Genomic DNA, 7,356 nt, shown 5'->3' on the forward strand with positions numbered 1-7,356 from the left:
AATCAATTTGAATCTAATCATGGAAAAGATAATCAGATCGCCATTAAAATAAACAAAGTACATCTGTATGTGCCAAAATGGACAAATGCTCAGGATAAAATTTTAAGTCAAAAAAGAAAGTTTCAGAAAAATATGTATTGAATGCCTTCATATACAATTACATAACATTATTGTTTGAAAATTTCACATGTATAGCTATGTGTAATTACACATGTATGTTTCAACCTGCTCATGTGTCACCTTTTGTTTTGATTCTTTCTCAGAGTCCCTGTGAATATGATCTCCACCTCTTAATATATTTCAATACTTTATGTATATAACTGTAATTCCATTTCCATCACACCCTTGTAGTTTGTAATCTAATAAAGATTTAAAACTTTTTTAGTAGACATAAGTGCTAAACTTTCAGAAATGCCTGCTAATCTGCCATACCACAAATGCCAAACCCATGTTGGAAAAAAATCAGAGGCAACCTTCCAAAAAAATACTTAGAGCCTCAACTATTTACCTAACTTGTCTCCAGATAACAGGAGATGTAGGGATAAGGCACTAGAGGCAGGTGGCATGGCCACAATCAGGGCATTGAGAGCAGCCACTGAGACTTCTGGGGGGAGAGAGGGAAACTCCTCTACTAAAGAACCTGCCCCTTATAATGCTCCATGATATTTAAATCTCTCATCAAGGGCAGTCAAGTGGGAGATGAAGAAGGAGAAAGAGTATGAGCCCTTGTATGAGCTGAAGCAAGGAATAGTGAGCAGCTCACATAGAGGCTTCACAGCTATTCACCTAATGTCTGCTCCTGACAACCCAGTTGCCAGTTAGGGTTTTATACATATTAGCATTATGCTATTGACTAGAAGCTTAAAATTCTGTTTAGGTTGAGGAGAACTGATTAGAAAGTATGTAATCTGAAGTATAGGAAACAAAACATATACATGAGTCAACCCAAAGTAACTATTCACATATACATGCAGTTTTATATTTTTACAATATCATCAATCTCAGAGATTAGAATAACTCAATGCTGAAGCACTTTCATAAAAGGACAGAATTGTTCAAGATATTTGATATTTTAAGATCTCCTATGATTTTTGTTTACTATTTTTTTCTGCAAAAGATTATGTATGAGTCACTAAGGTCAATTTAAGAAAACTATGATATTAAATTCTTAGAGATTTTCCTTCAGCTTTTAGAAGCTTTTCCAAACCACCATCCTCAACTTACAATTTAAAATAACTAAAATATTTACTTTAATGGAATTCAAACAAATCCAGCATAAAGTCATATTTTGATAGATGATAGAGATGTATATGTAATTAAATAGATTAGACATATAGATGCTACATCATTATAAAAACATATATTTTAGATACATGTTATGCATGTTGGTTGACATGTGTATATAACCAAAATGAGTGTGAAAATAATTTCACACAGCATCTTGTAGTGATATTACAAAATGTTAAGGTCATTTTTTCTGATGAGCTTCAAAAGAAAAAATTAAAATCTTAGCCCAATAGGAATCTAAAATAAGGCAAAAAATATTTTAAAACATTTTGACATTATCTAATGCAATGGTTCTCAAAAATGGGGTCCCAAGACAGCAGCATGAGTATCACGTAGGAAGTTGTTAGAAATTCTGAGGGTGGAGTGCAGGACTATGAATTCAATGAGGTGTCCAGGTGATTCTGATGCCTGCCCAAGTTTCCAAATCACTGTTAATGTTAAGTATAACTAATGAGTTATAGTTTTGTGGGCTCTGATAAGCTCAACTTGAAGTGCACTGACCATTTGTTTTACCCAAGGTTTCTGTGTTAGTCCATTTTCACACTGCTGATAAAGACATACCTGAGACTTGGCAATTTATGAGAAAGAGGTTTAATAAACTTATAATTCCACATGACTGGGATGGTCTCACAATCATGGTGGAAGGACGGAGGAGCAAGTCATGTCTTACATGGATGGCAGCAGGCATAAAGAGAGCTTGTGTGGGAAAACTCTTTTTTATAAAACCATCAGATCTCGTGAGACTTATGCACAATCATGAGAACAGCACAGGAAAGACCGCCTAAATGATTCAAGTATCTCTCACCAGATCTCTCCCACAGCATGTGGAAATTATGGGAGCTACAAGATGAGATTTGGGTAGGGACACAGAACCAAACCATCAGTCTTTTTTCACAGAACATTTACATTTGGCTTATTGGGTGAATCCTCAATAGCTAAGAGTTAATCCCTTGGTCATTTTAGATGCTCACATATATTTTTAATAAGCAAGTGTTTGCATATAAGACATTTTAACAATGAAACATATGATCTATTTTTTATTTCTAAATGCTTAAATTATAAATGTAAACTATTATAAAACTATGATTACTGGAACCATTGATGTATAGGTAACAAATCATCTCTATTAGGGAGAAAAAAAGCAACAATTGGGCCTGTCCCAATATATTCCAATAATCTTATCTAAAGGAAAAGCTTAGCAATTTCTATAATTATTATAAAAGAAAGTCATTCATAATGTTTCTTCCTTAATCTCAACTCTACTCCTACCACTCATTCTTTCTATCAGAGTAGATAAATCTCTTGATGCCTTCAAGTTATAACAATTCATGTGTAGATTGAAAATTAAGTTTATGATGCAGACTAAAACCCAGCACCTTCTTCTTGCAGGTATGGTGGGAGATAACAGTCGTCTACTTCCCATCACAATATAGTGTGAGCTTTCAAAGTCTTCGAACTTCTTAATCCTGAATGAATTTTCTATGAAACAACAGTATAAAGTCAATGCTCACATATATTCCTCAAATAGTTTAAACATGATTAATCAAGAAGATGAAAGGCATTAAAATGTATGTGTATAAGATGAGCATTTGTCACTGAGTCTAACTGAATTGAAATCACAAATGACACAAGTGAAGGGAACACAATAACCCTGATTAGAGAAGAAACTATTTTTATTTTATTATTTCCAAATATTTTAACAGAAACACTAATTATATTGTAACTTAATTGAAATGGGTTAGAAGTTCAGATGATGGTGTAGAGGAACAAATAAAAACAAGAAATTCACAAAAGTTTTCTATAATTACCAGAGTGCATGGGACACAATGGACATAATTCTTATTGCTGATTTATCTTAAATCCCCACATTAATGTGCCTAAGATTAAGACCATGTAATGTGACACTCATTGACTTAGCTGTCTATATTTTAACTTGCTCTTTATTATGTCTCTTCAATTTAGTCTTATTAGCACAATACATATAAAATAAGCCATAAGTATTATAAGCTATTGGGTTAAATCTCCATTTTATTCTTATATAATAGGCCTTTAAAGATTAAACTAATAAAAATTTTCATATTCAAAATGAAATAACTTAGCCATTTCAATTAAAAGTTCTTACTATCACATAGCAGTTAATATCTCAATTTAAATATCAAAGCAAAAGTAATATGAATCTTTAGGAAAAGGTAACACAAATTTGAATGTTTTACATATTGGGGATTACACAGATATTCCAATTACTCAACCTCAAAAGGAAAAATATGATCTGTACCCTATGAATATACATCTCAATTTTTTTCTGAGTAAATAATTTTAAAAATATTATTTAATGCCTTTCTTATTGGCATTGGTATGTCTCTGCCTCTTTCTCATTCAGCAGCACCAACCCAGGGAGACTGATAGCAGTAAGAAGGGAAAAGCTGCCTTTGCAGTTTGTTTCCCCTCCTGGCTCCTCCAGCTCTACCTCCTGTTTCCTTGCCCCTGAGCCTGAAATAAGTTGCAGTTGTCACCAGCAGCTCAGTAACAGACAGAAACCCCCACCTGTTCTGAAACCTTGCCAAGAGCAGCAATTGTTCAACACCGGTAGGTGCAGGAGTGTGCCTGGCACCACCATCCACAGCATTCTGAGTTGAAAGAAAAACCTCTATTAATGGTGCATACTAATGATCTTTACATTTTAATTAGAAGTGCTTGAGTTAAGATCACTCGCTGAAACATTAATGAGGAAGGAAAGGTTTACCTTCTGTTTCTGCTTTTTGACTACAAGAAAGAAGCTGACCTGAATCGGGTCAGAGCAAATATCAAGAATACTCATTAGAATTCTGTGATTTTGTCCAAACTGGAAACACCAGATATTTCCATTTCAAAGACAAGAAAACATAAGGTTAGCAAAGAGAATCGTCCTTGGAGTATCATGAAGTAGAAATCATTCATGTCTCTACCTATTTCTCTCCCTCCACTCACACACATGCGTACATTTATATTATTTTTTCATAACCAGATAACTATACTGTTAGAGAGTCCAATGCCTTCAATATGAGGAAATCAAAAGTCACATGCCTATACAAATGTTTTAAGGACTCTACCATGTTTGAATAGGTCTCTATGCAATTTGAAGGTTTTGTTTGCTTTATTTATCTAAAGGCATCAAATATCATCATAAATGAACCCAGAAAGGTTCCTTTCATATTGTAACAACCAACCATAATAGATTCAACTTTTGTGGAAAATATTTCTGAAAAAAATCTCCTTAAACTGAGATTAATGTGGCCTTTTGAAAATAGAGAAACAGACAAAGTCTAAGGGACTTTATTTGGAAAAAGATCCCATGAGGGACTTGACCAGCAACCCAATGATTTCTAAAGCACCATCGTCATCATGGATGTTTTCACACTTTGATACCATATAAAGGGATATGGATAAACCCGGAAACTGTCATTCTCAGCAAACTGACACAGGAGCAGAAAACCAAACACCACATGTTCTCACTCACAAGCAGATGTGAACAATAAGAACACATGAACAGAGGGATAGGAACATCACACACTGGGGCCTGTGAGGGGGTAGGAAGCTAGGGGAGGGATAGCATTAGGAGAAATACCTAATGTAGGTGATGGAGGAGAATGCACCACCATGGCACTTGTATACCTATGTAACAAACCTGAACGTTCTGCACATGTACCCCAGGACGTAAAGTATAATAAATAAATAAAGCCACAAATATTAAATGTAGAAGAAAGTATCAAGTCCAGGCTCAGTGCTAGGATATGGCTTTGAGCATCTACTCAGAAATACATGGGATCGGCATGGTGGCTCACACCTATAATCTCATCACTGTGGGAGGCTGAGGTGGGCAGGTCACTTGAGGTCAGGAACTGGAGACCAGCCTGGCCAACATGGTGAAACCCCAATTTTACTAAAAATACAAAAACTAGCTGGGCATGGTGGTGGGTTTCTGTAATTCCTGCTACTCAGGAGGCTGAGGCACAAGAATTGCTTGTACCCAGGAGGCAGAGGTTACAGTGAGCCAAGACTGTGTCACTGCCACATGCCTGTAATCCCAGCTGCTCAGGAGGCTGAGGCAAAGAGAATCACTTAAACCCAGGTGGCAGAGGTTGGGATGAGCCAGGACTGTGGCATTGTACTCCAGCCTGGGCAACAAAAGAAAAACTCTGTCTCAAAAAACAAACAAACAAGATTGTGCCACTGCGCTCTACCCTGAGAAAGACTCTATATCCAAAAATTATATATATGTGCATGAAGACAGGACAGTATTGAGGGACTTCCCTTAGCTATTTCACTTCAGTGTAATTTTAACCCAAATACTGCCTCGATTCTCCTTCCTCAATATGTGTTATAGATCAGAGTTTTCTCAAGTGACATTTATAGACATCTGGTGGTCCATAGTGGTCATTCAATGTGTCTGCAAAGAACATGGAAACTTCAAAAGAAAAAGTCAATGAAGTGATTATGTTAACAAACATTTCGAAAACGTATGATGTGAAATGATGTAACTTGCATGGAAACCTTTTACACGTCTAATAATCATTGCCATTTGAAAAGTTGTTGCGCGCCATTCTTCTTGCCTATTCTTCGGTTAACATAATGTGTTTTCATCTCTCCTGATGAATTTGTCACCATTTGCAATATACTTTTTATAATTGTGAATTTAGTATTTTCTTTTTTTCTCTCTTGGGGGGGGAGGAAGGCAGGAAGGAAGGGAATAAGGACGGTAGGGAGGAAGGAAGGGATGAAGGAAGGAAGGAAGGGAGGAAGCGGGGAGGGAGGGAGGGAGGGAAGGGAAGGGAAGAAAGGAAATCAAGCAATGAAAGAGACATTGCCGACCTGGATCTAGAGGTTTACAAGTTGATTTCTTTTTTTTTTTTTTTGAGAGAAGGAAAGAAAAAAAAATAATAAGTAAAGGAAAGGAAGAAAGAGGAAGAGAAAGAGGGAGAGTAAATGGAAATATTGCTTTATTTTGAAAAAAACTGGGTATTAATAATGGCCAATCAATGTTTCATTTAAACTAATGGGTAGGTGTGATGTGGTATTGACAAGAATGTATATTTTGTGTATTTGAAGTGGAGAGCTCTATAAATATTTATTAAGTTTACTTGTTCTGGATCTGAGTTCGAGTCCTTGATATCCTTATTAATTTTCTGTCTCATTGAATCTAAGTCTCCTATCTGGGTGTTAGGATCGTTAGCTCTTGTTGTTGCATTGATCCTTTTACCACTATATCTTTGTTGCTTTAAAATCTATTTTATCTGATACAAGAATTGCAACTCCTGCTTTTTATTTATTTATTATTTATTTTTGCTCTCCATTTGGTTGGTAAATCTTTCTCCATCCCTTTGTTTTGAGTCTTTGTGTATCCTTGCATGTGAAACAGGTCTGGATGTAACATGCTGTTGGGTTTTGGCTGTGTCTTTTGATTAGGAATTCAGTCAATTTAAATTTAGGGTTACTGCCATTTGACGTTGACTGGCTGTTTTATCCATTTGTTGGTGTAAATTCTTCTTTATGTTGGTGCTCTTTACTTTTTGGTGTATTTTTAGAAAGGCTAATACTGGTTATTTCTTTCTGTGTGTAATGCTTCTTTCAGAAGCTCTTGTAAAGCAGGCCTGGTGGTAATAAAATCTCTGAGTTCTTGCTTGTTCATAAAAGATTTTATTTTTCCTTCAGTTGTGAAGCTTAGTTTGGCTGGATATGAAAATCTGGGCGGAAGGTTCTGTTCTTTGAGGATGTTGAATATTGGCCCCCACTCTCTTCTGGCCTGTAGAGTTTCTGCCGAGAGATCTGCTGTAAGTCTGATAGGCTTGCCTTTGTGGGTAATCTGACCTTTCTCTCTGGCTGCCCTTAGTATCCTCTCCTTCGTTTCAACCCTGGTGAATCTAACGATTATGTGCCTTGGGGTTGCACTTCTTGAGGAATATCTTTGTGGTGTTCTCTGTATTACCTGGGGTTGAATGTTGACCTGCTTTGCTAGTTTAGGAAAATTTTCCTGAATAATATCCTGAAGGGTATTTTCCAGCTTGGATTCATTCTCTCCGTCGCATTCAAGTA

The sequence above is a fragment of the Callithrix jacchus genome, chromosome 17 (assembly GCF_049354715.1).
Source record: "Callithrix jacchus isolate 240 chromosome 17, calJac240_pri, whole genome shotgun sequence".
NCBI lineage: Eukaryota > Metazoa > Chordata > Mammalia > Primates > Cebidae > Callithrix > Callithrix jacchus.